At 41.5% G+C, this 16,645-nt stretch overlaps 1 protein-coding gene across 1 annotated transcript in view; it reads right to left on the minus strand.

The window, feature by feature from the left end:
* The window catches only part of FER (FER tyrosine kinase), a 222,544-nt gene extending 207,480 nt beyond the window's left edge, over positions 1 to 15,064 (minus strand). The window contains exon 1 of the mRNA XM_045285087.1: positions 14,995 to 15,064. The gene's annotated coding sequence lies outside the window, so the exon portion shown is untranslated. The remainder of the gene's footprint in view (positions 1 to 14,994) is intronic.
* Between the last annotated feature and the right edge of the window lie 1,581 nt (positions 15,065 to 16,645).

Raw genomic sequence — 16,645 nt, forward strand, 5'->3', positions numbered from 1 at the left:
TCCAAAGGCTGTAAATCCTTATGGAAGCAGATAGCCACATTTTTTTCCTACAAAGCAGTTGGTGGTTTCAAACCGCAAACCTTTAGACTAGCAGCCAAGTACTTAACCGCTGTGCCGCCAGCCTTCCTCTTCTACATACTTACTAAACAAAATCCCAAACCTGCTGCCACTGAGTCCGTTTTGACTCACAGTGACCCTAGATGAGACTTCCAAGGTGTCCAGATGGCCCAGTGGATTACACATTGGGCTGCTAAGCACAAAGCCAGCAGGTCAAATCTACCCACTGCTCCACAAGAGAAAAATGAAGCTCTTCTGCTCCTGTAAAGATTTACAGCCTCAGAAACCCAGGGGGGCGTTCCTCTTCTGTCCTATGGAGTCACTATGAGCCAGCAACAGCTCAAGGGTAGTGAGTGAGTCGCAGCGTTTCCGAGGCTATAATCTTAACCAGAACAGATGGCCTGCTCTTTCCCCTTGCAGCAGTGGTAGGTTTGAGTTGCTGCTCTGGTGATCAGCTGGCCGAAGCTCACCAGGTAGGGCCCACAGGGCTCCTTCATACTCACTCAGAGTCACAGAACTTGGAAGTCACGTGACTGGGATGCAAATTCACCACAGGCATAAACAACTACCTGGACTGGCAGTGATGAGCAGAGAGGAACAGGAGCTTAAGATGCTGCTCTGGCAGCTGCTTATACTGTAATTAACAAACCATCTGAGTCTCTGACCTAATTTTCTTCTCTTAATATATGTATATAAACCTGTGGCAGGCTAACTTATTGGCCTGCAAGCAGGATATTCTTAGATCCTCCAAAGTTTCCAACTTAAAAATGACATGCACTACTTTTTTTTCCCTCTTACTGAGAGCCTACACAAGATAGACAGAGATTCTTATCCTCCTGGAGACTATATTCTAGAGCAGTGTTTCTCAACCTTCCAAATGCCGCAACCCTTTAATACAGTTCCTCATGTTGTGGTGACCCGCCAACCATAAAATGATTTTTGATGCTACTTCCTAATGGTAATTTTGCTACTGTTATGAATCGGGTGACCCCTGTGAAAGGGTCGTTCAACCCCCAAAGGGGTCGCGACCCACAGGTTGAGAACCGCTGTTCTAGGGAGAACAAGCAAAAGATAAAATGAATAAAATGTGTCATGTTAGATTATGATAAAAAGCAAGCCCATTGCCATCGAGTCATTTCCAACTCATAGTGACCCAATATTTTATATTCTTCCATAGATTTATAAATTGTAGATTTACAGCTTCACCTTTCTTCTTTGGAACAGCTGGTGGGTGTGAACCACCAACCTTGTAGTTCCTTGTAGTTAACAGCCCAATGCTGATGCAACAGCAGCACCAGGGTTCCTTTAAATAATAATAAATTTTATTAAAATGAGGAGGCAAGAAAAGTTAATAAGGATTTTGAGGGAGGGTAGAGATTTCAGGTTTCTGGTAGGTGATCATAAAAGATTATACCAAACCAATACCATAAGATAAAGAAAAGAGCCGCATGGATGCGTAGGGGAAGAGTATTCCAGGCAGATGGAATGGCAGGTGTGACATCTCTATTTAAGGAAGAGCAAGGAGGCCAGTATATAGAGAGTAGTCGAGCAAATAATAAAATCTGAGTTCAGACTTACTCGTGAACAGAGCATGACAGAGAAAAAAACTGTAGCTCACCTAAACTAAGGACTTCAGCTTATTCACTAAGAGTTGCATGGGAAAACACTGAACGATTCTGAGTACAAAAACTGATACAATCGCGTCGTTGTTTATGAAGAGTGGCACAGGCTACATTGAAGAAGCTATAGTACTAGCAGAGACTTGTCAAGACTTATCTAGAAGAGACAGAATGGTACTGAAGCAGAGTGACTGAGGTAGAAGTGGTGAAAAGAGAGCAAATTTCAGATATGGTTTGGAGTCAGTGGAATAATCCCAAAGACTGGGTGGGCAAAGTGAAAGAAAAGTATGAGGCCTTTCAAAGTATTATGCCTAAGCAAACACAAGAATTGAGTTATCACTAACAGGGATGGGGAGGGAATGGGAGGCTCCTGTTATTAGCAGCCAAAAGCAGCCTGAAAATATGAAAATTGATTCAAGGAATCGAGTGCGATAAGTGACAAACATGTAGTCTGTAAATATGAGAGTCAACGATGGAAAATGGAGGGAATCTGGAACCTCACTATTCTAGTGAGAAATCAGTCTCCTAAATAAGAAAAAGAGCTGGTAAAATGCTATCTTTCATGGATCAGATTGTGTATCTATGTTTGATGGAACTATAGGGTACTTAGTTTTTTTAAAAACAGGATGTTAGAACCACTAATTGAAGTAAATGCCACTTAAGTCTAGTGGTGTGGGAGAAGCCGGAGGCAAAGGCCAAGATGGTGACTTATAAACTTCCACTCAGTATCATGGAATTAATCCTAAGGCACAGTGCCGATCTTGATCTCAACCTCACTGCCATGGAGGTGATGCCAAGTTACGGCAACTACATATGGCATGGTAGTATGCCCCACGTGGATTTCAAAGGCTGTAACGCTTGATGGAAATAGAAAGGCTGATCTTTCTTCCAAAGAGTAACTGGTAGTAGGTTCAAACTTCCAACTTTGTGGTTAGCAGCCCAACATTTCACCACTATACCACTAGGGCTCCTTCAGAGATTCTATAGACCTGCCCCTCTGGGTTTCCAAGGCAGGAAAGTTTTAAGGGAGCAGAAAGCCTCATCTTTGTCCTACAGAGCTGGGTTCAAAATGCTGACCTTGGAGCTAACAACCCAATGTGTACCAACACTCTTTTGGGGTTTGCTAAAAAAAAAAAAAACTCCCAATAAGGAAAGGCTTGTTATTCATGAGTCCCCGTAGGGATTCCATGGGACCAAACTCCTCACGAACAAAAAGCAGGCTTCTAACGTAATACAGTCCCCAGTAAGGGAGCCTCCACAATACCATGAAGAAAAAGAACAAAAGATCCTCCCAGGTGGCAAAACCAAAAGCAGCCATATTGGCTAACCAGGAGTCTCCTTCCTGACAGTGCAGGAAGCCTGTGACATTCCTGTGCCATGAGCTCTCCCTATGTGTGCCACAGAGTAAAAGCTCTGTGGTTTCTTTCTTTTCCAGTGGAGAGGTTTTGTTGCTACTTTCCTTCCAACTTGGATGGCTGTTTTTGTTTTTAATTATATTTATCATTTAATCACAGGTTGCTAAGCATTAATGAGCTTTATTTAAACACAATTGTGAGGATTTATCCAGAGATACTAAAGTCAGATACAGTAACTAAATAAGTCCTTGAGTTGTCTTCATTTGGTAGTGGGTGACAGGTGGTGTATTAGAAAATGTAAGTGAAATATTTGCATTAGATTAGGGAAAGGCCTTTTTCTCAAGGGTATATATAAGGGTGGGCATTTATACACACTGGGAATATACTACAGCTTGTCCAGCATCCACTCCCCTTTATGTCTTTTCAGGTTTGGGGGGGGCGGGTTGTTTTGTGTTTTTGCATTTCTTTCAGTGAAACACCACACCGTGACGTTCAGTTCATGCAGCTCAGAGGTGACTAAAACATTGCCTATTCCCCTTTCTAGTAGCAACCCGGTCTCATTTATCAGGGAGGATCAAAGACATGAGCATATCAACTGAATGCCACATAATCTAGGATTTTTTCCAAGAACTTTGGTTATGAAACCTCTTTTTAAATGAAGTTGCAAAACCTAGAGAATGTAATCTTGGAGCCACCAGAAGACGCTGGGTGGAAAAAGCCTTCCTGAGAATAAAAGCAAGCAGCCATCATACCGTGCGTGCGTGCGTGCGTTCGAAAAAAGTACCACAACTAGGGTTTCAGTTCAGAAGAACACAGGTTTATTCCAAGCAAAACATTATGTCTCTGCATAGTGACAGTCACTCTGCATAGTCTAGTGAGACTATTTAGACAAGTTCTCTCATCTAAAGATTACTCTTTTAAGAACACACGTTCTCTCATCAGAAGAGTGGTACAATTCTCTTAGTCTTTTAGGGTGCCTTCAAAAGTAAAGTTAATTCAAAATAGTGGCTACTAATGGGAACTACTGGGTCAGTTAAATTCAAGGCAGAGAGGGCAGCTCAGATTATAGTGATGGTTTTCAGGATTCCAAAGGAGGTGTCGATAGATTTTCTCAAAAGACACAGCATAATCACAGGGGCTTAAGAAGTTTTCAGAAAATCGAAAACTGCACTAGTGGGAAAAAAGACCTGTTCAAGTTGCACCATGAAATTTTTTCCCATCACAACAATGCACCTGGTTATTCATGGAGGATAGCAATGGTTGTCCTTTAAGAATTTCATTGGGAAAGCTTACTCTACCCACTGTGCAGTTCCTAAGTTTGCCCCTTTGGACTTCTTTGGGTCCCCAAAACTCAGAAGACATTTAGAAGGAACATGATTTGAGTCCCTCCAGGATGTCCAAATTGCCATTTGGACGTAGTGTCCAGAGAGGAGCGCAGAATTCTTCAGGGAAGGGTTAGAGAGATGGAAACATCGCCTTCAGAAATGTACAGACCTAGAGGAAGTATGTTGAGAAGCAATAGGTTCACGTTTTACTTTGCTTAACAGAAGTTTCTGAAACACTATCGTTTTACTTACCGTCATGCATCTATAATAAATATTTTAAAAATTCATGGAAAAATCCATTTTGGAACCACATTGTTTTTATGTATACACGTTTATATGTGCATATAAATATATATGCATACATATACACATACACATATATAAATGACAGTAAGAGAAACTATTCTCTTGCTTTATAAAAAATTACTATTGCATATAAATCTCAACATATGTATACTTTGGCTACCACACAGCAAACAACTACCCATTGCCTTCTAGTCAATTCAGATTCTAAAAATTGTTTATCCCTATAACGCCGAGCACGACGTCTTTGTAACATTTAATTAAATGTATATATAATATAAATATAAATAATAGATCATATAAATATATATTTATATATATTTATAACTATGAAAGTAAAGAACAAAAACTTTTTTTTCCTGAAATTAAAAATGCAGCCATTATAGGGTTAAAAATGATTGGTGTCGTGATGTATCAGGGTATTTGTCATTAATAATTATGACAACTGCATTGTTCAGTTTCTCTTATTTTAACTACTACTGTCTATTTATTCAATGCATAAAAAGTAAAGAAGCCTAAGAAAGTGATAATGTTGTTGTTAGGTGGGATCCAGTTGGTTCAGAATCACAACCACCCTGCATACAACAGAATGGAACACTGCTCAGTCCTGTGCCATCCTCACAATTGTTGCTACTTTATTGTTGTTGCTATATTCAAGTCAACTGACTGCAACAATGGTTGTCAATTCATATCACTGAAGCTCTTCCTCTTTTTTGCTGCCCCTGTACTTTACCAAACATGATAGCCTCTCCTGACAGCACGCCCAAAGTACATGAGACAAAGTCTCACCATCCTCAGTTCTAAGACACAGTCTTTTCTACTTCTGCTGAAGCAGATTTGTTTGTTCTGTCTAGCAGTTCATGACATATTCAATATGAATTGCCAACCATAATTCAAAGGCATCGATTCTTCTTCAGGCTTCTGTATCCACTGTCCAGCTTTCACAAGCATAAGAAACTCACTTCCATGGAGTCAGAATCCAACTCACAGCAACCCTGTAAAACAGGGTGGAACTGCCCCTGGGGGTTTCTGAGACTGTAACTCTTTACAGAGGTAGAAAGTCCCATGTTTCTCCTCTGAGTTACAGGTGCTTTCAAACTTCTGACCTTGTAGTTAACAGCCCAATTTGTAACCACTATGCCACCAGGGCTCTTCTTACAGGGGACTTAAAATACCATGACGTGGGTCAGGTACAATTTAGTGTTCAAAGAGACATCTTTGCTTTTTAACACTTTAAAAAGATCTTTTGTAGAAATTCACCCAGTGCAATAGGTCATTTGAGTTCCTGACTGTTTACACCTTCCACAGATGTTAATTTTGGTAGCTAGTCACAATGTATACCATTTGGAATAAATTCAGAGTGACGTTAAATGTAATGGCGACTAGATCTGTAATATTACTAAATCCACTACATCACAGAATACACATGGAAACAAACAAACAAAAAAAGGTGATTGAAAATATTTCCTTTGCTTCTACCAGAAGAAAAAAATAAAAAGCTTTTTTTAACCCATTTTATTGGGAGCTAATACAGGTATCATATTGTTCCATAGTTCAATCACATCAAGCATTATTTTACTATTGCTACCAAAAAATTTTCAGGATATTTTTGAAAGTTGAAATGATGGTTAGCCTGTGTAAGAATGTACACAAAGTACATGAGATTTCCCTAGGAGATATAATTCAAGAGAAAGTCAAAGGTACTGCAAAAGCATTTTTATGGGAAAGTGGTATAGGTGGTAAAGCAGTTACTGAGCCATCTGTTACCAAAACTGAGTATTGTAAAACAAGTGAAATGTCATTTTTTAGCACAATGTGAAATTAACAGTAGAGCCCCAACAACTGACAGGAGAAGCTTGGGAAATTTCTCCCATGCTGAAGACGATCAGCAAGATGAAAGAACATAGCCTACAGATGTGCTCAGTTCCTACCGGGGTGTGGGGCTGGGAGGACATATCCAAAGAAACGCAACAAACATCAAATATTACAGAGACCAAAGACTAACTCAACTTTGTGACAATACAACAATTTTGTGATTAAGCCAAGAAAAGTCCTTCTGTTCTGCAAACCCCAAGACACAAGGGCCAAGAATAAGAATCTTTGCCTGTGTAGTAAGGCTATAAAGCAATCATCCAGCTTTTGCTTTAGAAACAAATTTTTTCTTAACAATTTCAATGGCTGAGGCCTATTTACAAAATCATAAAGGGCCTGAGGGATCACTTGCATTTTTCTGTTAAATTTACTGTATTTTATGGAAGGAGCCCTAGTGGTGTAGTGGTCATACATTGGGCTACTATCTAAACCAGTGATTCTCAACCTTCCTATTGCCGCAACCCTTTAATACAGCACCTCATGTTGTGATGACCCCCCAACCATAAAATTATTTTCGTTGCTACTTCATAACTGTAATTTTGCTACTGCTATAAAGCAGGTGACCCCTGTGAAAGGGTCATTCGACCCCCAAAGGGGTCACAACCCACAAGTTGAGAAATGCTGATCTAAACGGTCAGTAGTTCCAAACCCCAGCCACTCGCAAAAGACAACGCTTTCTACTCCAGTAAAGAGTTACAGATTAACAGTTTTAGAAATACATAGGAGTAGTTCTAGCTTGTCCTATAGGGTCAAAGAACTGATACAATGGCAGTGAGTTTCACTGTGAGTTTGCTATTTTATGGAGGAAGTTACATCCTAGATTCCCCAAACCTAAATCCACTGCCATCGAGTCAATTCTTACTCATTGCAAACTTATATAGGGATTCCAAGGCTGTAAATCTTCACTGACGCAAGACAGTCTCATCTTTTCTCCCACTCAGCACTGGTGGGCTTGAACTGCTGACTTTGGGGTTGGCAGTCCAATACTTAACCAATAGGGCTACCAGAGCTCCTCCTAGGTTTCCAGAAATATCATTTGTGAATAACAGGAGACTACTAAACTTAGTTTTTCTAAGTCTTTACTTCTTATTCTATACTGTTACTTACCTGTAAAGTAAGCAATTTAAAAGCAACCTAATGCATACAAATGAAATTTTAAAGATATCTTTCTGAATCAATATTTAAAAAGACCTTTTTAAACACTAAGCAAATCTAGAATATAAAAATTCATCCTGAAATGCTAAAATTTTATATCAACTGGACAGTTATAATTAATGGAGCATCAAGAGTTTCTCTTTCTAAAACTGTTAGTTCAACTATGGAAATAGCTCTTCAGCAAGTAAGATAGTTTATGCTAAAAAATTAAGTTCAATCTTTCTACAAAAAAATGGTGTTATTTATATACAAGAAAGGCAAATGGTGCTGTTATTAAAGCCTTTTTAAGTGCTCACAAATACTCTTTAAAATGTGAAACTCTCCATTATCCACCACATAAAATTATTGTAGTAACCTTTTCTTCTGTGGCATTACAAGACTGATAAGAAGTAAAGAGTTACACATTTCAGGGAAATCTGGCTATCACTTAAGTCTCCAATGTAGTGCTTTAAGGTGTTTCTTAAGTATTTATAGTAAAAATACTTAAGTATATTTTTTAATTACTTTTCTAATAATGAGGAGATTCAAGTTCATCCTTATAATGATGTCATCCTCAGTCACTTGCATTATAAGCATTCTTGAAATGGGAGTCGAAGATACGGAATTATAGCAAAAATATGAAACTGCACATTGAAATACATAACACATGAGCATCTTGTACTCAGATGGGGAAAAATACTGAGGATCACTGACTCAGGTCACAAAATCTTTGTTTTATTGTTGAAGATAACAGGAAGGCTACTGAATTCAACCCATTTTATTTGGTTCGGAGTCCCAGTGGCATAGCAGTTATGCATTGGACTGTGCTTCCCAATGTAAGCAATTCAAAACCACCAGTTACTCTGAGCGATGGGACTTTCTACTGCCCTAAGGAATTTGCCTCGGAAACACACAGGGACAGTTTTATCCTGTCCCATAGGGTCGCTATGAGCCGCCATCCACTGGATAGCAGCGAGTTTGGTTTATTTTTCATTTTTACGCGGTTCAGAATCTCTGGTGGCATCGTGGGTTATGCACTGGATTACTAACCAAAAGCAGTTTGAAACCACCAGCCTCTCAACAGGAGAAAAATGAGGCCTTCTACTCCCCTAATGAGTTAGTCTTTCTAACCGGTCCTCGAGGGTCACTCGGAGTTGGAAGCGACTGGATGGCAGTGAAACTTGTAGCTCCACTCCACACAATAACTCTAGGCTGACCTCTGTATTGAAAGTATGTTCTTTAAAAACCAGAACCTTACACTTAGAGGACAAATTCTGAAATAGGGATATTTATAAGATCCCACACCTTAAAAATACATTGGAATGAGGCAGAAAAAAAGAACAAATAGTTTTATGTATTAGAGTGTTAGTGTTACACAGTTTAAATAAGTGTGGTTCAAGTTGACTAAATTACAATAAATAAGGCCATAGGCAGCTTTTCTATGCCACTGAGGCTCCATCGAAGGAACAAGTATGAGGACAGCCCAGGATGGGGCAGTGTGTCCGTCTGCCGTACACAGGTCAGACTGCCTCCTGTGGGAGCCTGGAAGGCTCCTAACAACAACATAGCACTTTTAGACAAATACTTGTGGTTTGAATGAAAGGAATTTGGACCCTACATCGTAACAGATAGTAATCTAAGGTTAATGGGAAAGAATTCAGGAATCCAGACAAACTGGAAATATTTGGGGGTTAAAAACAAACAATTTAAATTTCTAATGATCCCCACTGAAAAGAGACTACAAAATAACCAGTTTGAGATATTTCTAGTCATTTATATAAATACAAATATCATTCAATCTAAGTAAATTGTATGTGCATTATTTTAATGTCCTCGATCTGAAACGTAGTGGCCCCTGAGAAGACAATCCTGGCAACCCGCTTCCCAAAGGCCAGGACTTTGAACCTGCAGAGTAGTTCTACTCCGTATACTTGGGGAAGCTATGAGTGAAAATCCACTTGATGGCAACTAACAATAACACTAATAAAACACACATTAATGAGAGGAAATTAAAATTACCTTGTAAGGAACTGAAAATAGCAGTTGAGCCCTTCCTAAATTCAGGCACAATGCTAGCACTTTACCTAGAATGTGCCATTTAGGCTTCCTAACAAACTTCTGGGGAGTAGAGTCCTAGTAGCATAGTGGGTTATTCACTGGGCTGCTAATCGCAAGGTCAGCAGTTCCAAACCACCAGTCACTGTACAGGAACCGAGGCTTTTTATTTTCATAAAGAGTTAGTCTCGGAAACCTACAGGGGGAAGTTCTACCCAAGTGAGAACTGACTTGATGGCAGAGTTGGGTTTTGTTTGGTCTTATACAAGAGGAAACAGTGGTTTTAAAAGATTTAAGTAATTTGCCTGAAATCCCACAGAAGAGGAACTAAAACTGAAATACAGACTGTCTAGCTCCAAAATAAATAGATCTTCTTTTCGCTACCTGAAAAGAAATACCTAGACAAACACTTTCAGTGTTTTAATTACTAATAAAGGAGGAAACAATGGCAAGTGCTGATAAGACTGAAAATTAGTCATCGTTTAATAAAAGCAGATTATTTAATAATAACAAATCACATATAATATAAAATTTAAATAACTGAATACGTACTATCTCAGGAATAGAGAAATTTACTTTTTAGAAAGGTACTAAGTAAATTTCTTATCACCTAAATATTTTTAATTCCCAATAAAAAACCTGAGAAGCCCTTTATTTTGTCAGGCACATTAGTTTTATAAGGGTAAGTAGGATTGTATTTGTACTTACTGAATACAAAAAACTGGGTAGCTGCCTAGATCTGACTCCTTTGTTCTGCCCTACCTCATCCTGTAATCTTTTCAAACCTCCCTCCTTTGAACATCTCTTCTAATTTAGAGGAACTGAGTCTCAAATGCAAAATTTTCTGCAGGTTTAAATCCATGCACAGATCCCCCAAAATGATACTGATAAAAACAAAGAAAAAAAATAGAAAGTTACAGAAGAACCTGGTTTCAGATATTTCACATTAATTATGTTAGAATGACGACAGGAGCTTTAGTAGTGTATTGGTTATGCATTGAGCTGTGATGAGAGGGGTCAGCAGTTTGAAACTACCAGCTGCTCAGCAGTAGAAAGACTGGGCTTTCTAATTCCAGTAAACAATTACAGTCTTGGAAACTCACAGGGCAGTTCTACCCTGTCCTATAGGATCACTATAAATCAGTATTGACTCAACAGCAGTTTTAAAATGACAAGTGATTTTTTTCATATAGTTTTCTGAATTAATTAAAACACGTGACTTTCATAAACAATCTAATAAGAGGAAGGAGGTAGGAAAGAGAGGGCAAAAGGGAGGAAAAGGGCAAAGCTCGAGCTTTGATTTAACTTGAGTCCTCAAACTTTTAGAACTACCACTAAAGTTCTAAAACTAAGACCTGTTTCCAAAAACCAAACCAAGCTAATTGCCATCGAGTCAATGCTGACTATAGGACAGGGTAGAAACTGCCCCAGTTTGTTTCAGAGACTAACTCTACAAAAACCCTGGTGTTCTCCAGCGAAGTAGCTGGTGCTTTCGAACTGCTGACCTTGTGTATCACACAATCCAATGCATAACCCCGCTGCATCCAGGACTCCTACTGTTCTCTTTAAACTCTCAATGGCATGATAGATTAACTGTACAAGCATGCTAAAGACAAATGAGGGGTATTTAAAATTACAATGAAACAACCTAGAGATCTATCCATTCTAAGATATAGTTCATAATTTTATTATCTAAGAAATCAGTTACATAAATGAGAAAGTATGAAAAACAGATTTAGGATATAAGAAAACTGAAAAGCACGCTTCAAACAATTACAGCGCAAGGGTTTCCCGAAATGGGAAATTACAAATATACACATTTCTGAATTCACACCAATTTATACTTATTCCTTTATTATAAAGTTCTGGATCAAAGCATTCCTTTATCAACATCATAAGACAAAATGGCCAATACAATTTTCAGTCCTATCAGTTTACTTGTCACCCTAGATAAATTAGTTCTGTCTGCATAAAACGTTCTGCAAAAAAAAAGGCCACATCTAGCTCAGAAGCAACAAACCCCACATGGAACAACATATCAACCCGTGTGATCACGGGGTGTCGAACGGATCACTGAAGACAAATGGGTGCATAAGCAAATGTGGCGAAGAAAGCTGATGGTGCCCGCTATCAAAAAGTATAGTGTCTGGGGTCTTAAAGGCTTGAAGGTAATCAAGCAGCCATCAAGCTCAGAAGCAACAAAGCCCACATGGAAGAAGCACACCAGCCTATGCAACCACGAGGTGTCGAAGGGATCAGGTGTAAGGCATCATCAGAACAAAAAATCTTACCATAGTGAATGATGGGGGTAGTGCGGAGTGGAGATCCAAAGCCCATTAGTAGGCCACTGGAGATCCCCTTGCAGAGGGGTCGCGGGGAGGAATTGAGCCAGTCAGGGTGCGATGTAACAATGATGAGAAATACAACTTTCCTCTAGTTCCTAAATGTTTTCTCCCCGCTCCCACTACCATGACTCGAATTCTATCTTGCAAGTCTGGCTAGACCAGAGGAGGTACACTGGTACAGATAGGAACTGAAAATACAGGGAATCCAGGACTGATGAGCCCTATAGGACCAGTGGTGTGAGTGGCAAAACAGGGAGGGTAAAGGGAGAATGGGTAGGAAAGAGGGAACCGATTACATGGAACTGTGTGTGACCTCCTCCCTGGGGGACAGACACCCGAAAAGTGGATGAAGGGAGACGTCGGACAGGGCAAGATATGACAAAATGCCCATTTATAAACTATCAAGGGCTCATGCAGGAGGGGGGAGCGGGGAGGGAGGGGAAAAATGAGGACCTAATGTTGGGGGTTTCAATGGAGAGAAAATGTTTTGAGAAACGATGTACAAATGCGCTTTACACAATTGATGTGTGTATGGATTGGGATAACAGTTGTATGAGCCCCTAATAAAATGTTAAAAAAAAAAAAGGCCACATGTAAAAGCTTTTATCCATCACAACAATATATTCGTATTTTTTATAAAAAGAGATTGATCCAATTTATTATGTGACCATCATATTGAATTGTTAGCTCCATGCAGCTCTCCAAGAGAAGAATGCACACTCAAAAAAAAATCAAATACCAAACTACAGACTATTAATGCAGATGTCTAATCTTAAAACTTTCATTTGTATAGCAAGTTCACTAATTTCCTTTTTTCTGATTATCAAAATGCAATTTATCATACAAGCTTTGATTTACCAAAGATGACTTCCTTCTCCCTCACCAGACTGCTTCGTAATGAATAACTTCATGAAACGAAATTATTATTGTTTATACAAACACTATTCCCACCTATGCACAGAAATAAGCACCTTACGGTATTTCATTATGAAATACTTTTATGCTGGTTTTCAAACTTCATAATTTCTCATCTCTCTGTTCACTGTTTACCTTTGTAACCACTCTCACAAAAAGATCATTGTTGTCCAAGTGGTGGATATTCACTATATAATTCAACTTGTCTGCATATTTGAAATTTTTCATTATAAAATAATGGAACAGGAAACAAACAAATTTGCAATGTTCTCAGACCAGAGTTAGTTAGCTACCTAACAGCTGAAGATGAAATGAAAGTGATTCATCTAACAAAAGCCTAAATTACTTCTTCTACACTATTGAAATCATCCTTCAAAACAGTGCAGAAGCTGCACTAAAGAGATACTATGTAATGTTAGATGGTATACAGTTCATGCTGTTAACTACTAAGCAGAAGAGAAACAGAACTCCAAGTCTTTCCTATAAAACATTAAGTTCAAAGTATGCCTATATGCTCTCTTTTAATATACTCCCAATACATTTGTAAGGATATTTCCTACAGCTCGGCTCGTAGTACTAGCAGAAATGATGCCCTAAATTACAAAAGATTCACTCACCCTCTGCTTTCTTCACATTGATAACGGTGGCTCTTATAGAGCCCTCTCTCTAGTCTGCATAGGTTTACAACGCCCACAAGCACTAGTGAAGTTATTGAATTTTGCAATACCTTTTCCCCTCTAATCCTGTTCTGAGTGCACAGGTTGAAAAGTATGTTCTAGTCTTTAAGCACTAAAGCTGTCTTGGTCTATCTTCTTACTGATATTATCCCTACAATCATAAATAGGGAAGCTGTTTGAAAAAAAATGGATCTTAAACAATTTGGAGAAAAACAGTACTTCAGCACTTTCAGTGAAGTTTTATGTCAAAATGATGGTAAGACTGCTATAGGCATCTTCTTCTGAATAAAACAAGTTAAAACTTCATTATTTTTAACCATAAGGCATAAAACACGGCAATAAAGTTAGCTACCTCAACAAATAAATGATCGATTTTGTAATCACAAAGCACTAGATAGGAAATTCACACATGTACAAAGTTAAAAATAAAGCAACCATTTCATAGGAAACCTTCCATTTGTCGATGAGGCCCTACCAACACCAGCCTGGCTGGTGTTTTAGAAAGTTGATCTACGTAAGACTTTAAGCCTGAAGCTGACTCAAAACCTCCATACACCTCCCCAAACCTAAATGGCCAAGAAGGAACAGAGCAGATGCTGCCTCTCCACCTCTGACCTCCGCTGTGGTAGCTCCCAACCCAGAGCCAGTCTCTGGTCTGGACCTGAGGAGCAACACTGAAGGCCGGGATGGGAGAGGTGATGCAAAGTGGGGGCTAAAAGCAGAGGAAGATGGCACTGGGGCGGTGCACAAGAGTGTACTCAGGAGAGGTCCTGGGAGAGGAAAGGGCCCGGAGGTGGGAAAGAATTAGGGGAACACCTCTGCTTCGGGGGTGGCCACTCCAACGGGAAGGCGGGGCCGAGGAAAGCAGCACGCGGAGTAAAACAGTGCAGGCGTGATGGGCTGTGTCCCAGGCACCCCTACACTGTCCCAGGTCCCGCAGCACCCGGATCCCGCGACGGGGCGGGGCCCATTCCACCCGCCACCGCCCGCTCGCGCCCGCGCCCGCCCCCTCAGCCTCCAGGTCCCGGGATGGTGGGAGGGGCGGGCCTCGCAGGGCCGGCTGTGCAGCACGGTCCAAGCCCCAACCAGGAATGTTCCGCCGCGGGCAGGAAGATGGGCGGGCGACCCCGCAGCCTGGGGCGGGGGTTGGGGGGGATGGCCGAGGACACAGGAAGAGTTCTCCGCGCAGTCGTAGGCGCCAGGGCCGAATCCCGGGCGCCCCCCTGCGGGCGGGGGCTAGTACCCCCGCAATCGACCGGCCCTTCGTTCCCTTACCCCCTCCCCCAGCGTTGCCCCGGGCAACAGCGCCCGCCGCGGGCGGCGCGAAATGCACCTACCTAGAACCTGACAAGCCGGAGCCCCTCAGACACGGGAGCCAGTCACCACCCCGCGTCACGGGGACCTCCACAGCCAATAAGCGCAGCTGTCACGGGCCTTTGTGGCCAATCCCACTGCACTCCGGTCTCCGGGCACCCAAGAGGCCGCGGCCAATGGATGCAGGCGGAAGGCGGGCGCTGACGCCCGGACCCCACACCCCCTCCTCACCTCCTCCCAGGAGGCGGGGCGCGGCCCATTGGCCAGGACCCCCGAGGGGGCGGGGCCCAGGCTCCCGGCCGGGTGGGCGCGCGCAAAGCCGCCGCCCTCTGGGCCTGCTCCCGGCTCCGGGTGGGGTTCCTCTCTAGCGGGTGTCCCGAGCTGCCAGGGGGGCAGTGAGGACGGGATGGGGCTGGACACGGACGGGGCGTCACAGGAAACTTTGCGAGGCTCGTCTGGCCGCGGCCGGAAAGTGACCGGGCCGGGGTGATAAGCGGGGCGGCCTGGAAGGGAGCCCCCGGCGGGTCCGCAGCCGGAAAGGAATTCGGAGGGGGTGGGTGGACGGAAGCGAGATTAAAATGCTAGGTGTGCCCACCGGGTGCTGGGCGAACCCGGGACGTGAAATCTCTGGAAGGGACGCTGCTGCTGAGGACCCGCCACTCCAAACACGAACACACACCCCTTTTGTCCCCCCAATCAGTCACTTATTCGTCTACTTTCCAGTATTTTTGCTTACATCCTATTAGTCACGTTGATGGCTCTAGGATGGTTTTCTGCCCCTGCCATGGACTCGGAAGACACTTTTTAAAGGAAGGATTCCTGCTGCCTAAGAAATATTTCTACTGCCTGAAATGTATTAGACTTTCAGAGCTGAATTTTTTGAGCTTTTGGTAAAAGCCCTACAGCAGGTCCCCTGTAACACCTTACCTTCTCAAGAATCTAAGATGCGTGTCGAGCCCCAACCTGTATGCTCTTCCAGTAAGGGCTGCTGCTGAAGCTTCCTTCACCCAAAGAATTAAGTGGTGAGTGAATACGGTGAACTGAACAGATAACCAGGTGATCTGCAGCTGTGTGATAGGTGTTAGTCACTCTCTGAGGGTGTGACCCTCACCTGTTCCTGTCAGAGGCTTTTTACCCTGTAAATTGGGTTGAACCACATTCTTTGCCTGGAGCATATCTAATAACTGCATCTCCACCCTTCCCTCGAAAAAAACTTTTTGTTATATAGGTGCCAAAGACAAGTGGAGAATTTTTTTGAGTTCTTTTGGGTTGCCTACTTTTGGCTATGTAAACAGTCCTCTTTAAAACTCACTGCCACGGAATGGATGCCAACTCACAGGGATCCTACAGGACAAGGGACAACTGCCTCTGGGTTTCTGAGAGTGTTCATGGGAGTAGAAACCCTTTTTCCTGCAGAATACTAGTTACCAGCTACTGATAAAATCAAAGAAACCAAAGCATGCTTATACTCAAAATATGCTTTTTAGTTGTAATTAGTTCTCTAAAATTATTTCACATTAGATGATATCTTACCCCTTAACTACAAATAAGGTTTAATGTAGTCAGAAATTATAATGACTGATTTTATGATTAATGCTAACTATAGCTTAGGCCTTCATGGTGGTAAACCTCTTAAAACAGAAAAGAGAGTGATTTGTAAGAACCATACCAGAA

Source organism: Echinops telfairi, unplaced genomic scaffold, assembly GCF_000313985.2.
Source record: "Echinops telfairi isolate 266 unplaced genomic scaffold, ASM31398v2 ScPeMD7_7469;HRSCAF=8507_1, whole genome shotgun sequence".
Classification (NCBI taxonomy): Eukaryota; Metazoa; Chordata; class Mammalia; order Afrosoricida; family Tenrecidae; genus Echinops; species Echinops telfairi.